The sequence below is a fragment of the Eurypyga helias genome, unplaced genomic scaffold (assembly GCF_000690775.1).
Source record: "Eurypyga helias isolate BGI_N326 unplaced genomic scaffold, ASM69077v1 scaffold18003, whole genome shotgun sequence".
In the NCBI taxonomy this organism is placed as follows: domain Eukaryota; kingdom Metazoa; phylum Chordata; class Aves; order Eurypygiformes; family Eurypygidae; genus Eurypyga; species Eurypyga helias.
In genome coordinates, this window is record NW_010240737.1 from 9151 (window position 1) to 10675 (window position 1525).

A 1525-nucleotide genomic window follows, 5' to 3' on the forward strand; every position below is an offset into this window, starting at 1 on the left:
CAGCTGCTCTATAAATTGTGAATCATTAGCACTCTTCATTGATTTTTCCCTTGCAGCCTGCAACCCTGGGCAGCGACTGCGTGTGAATATCAGTCTATTGGATTGAGATTCATATCCTATTTGAGGGTCAAAGACCGAGACCTCATGAGCTTGAACTTCTATCAGCCTAAAGCTGATCAATACTTGGAGATATATTTGATCCTGGCTGCTAGCACAGATTAAGTGGCCATAAATACAATCAAAATCGTGAGGCTGCTGGGATAAGTGGCTGGGGAATGGGAGCACAACCGCACATGTGCCAGCTCCAGTGGGCTTTCTGGGAGCGGGGACAAGCCTGCAGGTACTTCCTCAGCCCAGGGCTGGGCTCTGCACTTTTTGAGATGGGGGCTGGAGGCTCAGCCTGACATGTAGAACTGCAGATGGAGGAAGAAAAGAGGATTTGTAACCTCAGGGACTTCAGAGAAGATGGCACATTGTTTTTCCAAGGTTGATGTTCAGGCTTGGACATGGGAACCCTTCAAGTTCCCACACAGCCCACAGCCAGGGTATCCCAGGAAACAAGGACTGCTCCAGGCTTGTACCAGAGCACTCAGCTTGGCTGAGGCACCATGGGTGGCACACAGTGAGGATTAAGTGGAAAAACAAACAAATAAGTTCCTTTTTTCTGTCTTCCCTCTCACCCTCAAGTAAAACTTTAAACATATTAAAATGACCTATTAAAGAGAAACTCATTCCATTTGAGTATATTAATAGTGATTCCTCTGCTGGCTGAGGAAGAAAAAAATCCATAATCATAAGCCTTATTAAAGAACAATATCCTTCAAGGGCTTTTTGTTTGCCCCTTTAGATAATGTGAAGCCTTGAAAAATAGACATAGAAACAGTAAGAAATAGGGACATTGTGCTACACTGCTACAGAGACCACGGCACTCAGGGAAATTACCTTCCTATTTTTAGGCATGTTTACAACATGCCTATTTGCGGTATTACCTTTGATCCTAAACTCTAATTTAAATGATTCTTTTAAATGCTTGGGATAGGAAAATGGAAATAATTAGAAGTGATATGAAGTCAACAGAACTCCCTGAATAAGCAAGGTACTAACACTCTGCATAAAGCAGTTGTAAGAGTGGGTGTAGAATGTAACGTGCCTGGACAAGGAGCAAAGGGTATAAGTCATCCCTCGCCACGTGTGGGGAGGGACCCATTGCACACTGGGGCAGGACATGGACTCTCGCTCCCGCACCAGCACCTCTTTGGCTGAACTTAGGAGAGAAGCGACTCTGCTACAGTCAAACACAAGCTGGTGTTTATATTTACACAGCATCACGTCCTTCTGATGTCCTTGCGGGAAGAGACTTCATTATCATAAAGAATATGTTTTTATTCCACTACATAAGTTCTACTTATTATAGTCTCATACATTTTCTGACACAACCAGGGGGTCTTTATTGTTGTACATCAAGGTCACTGACAAGTAATATATTCAATCTATTAAGTTATTAAGGAGATAAATAATTTGGATG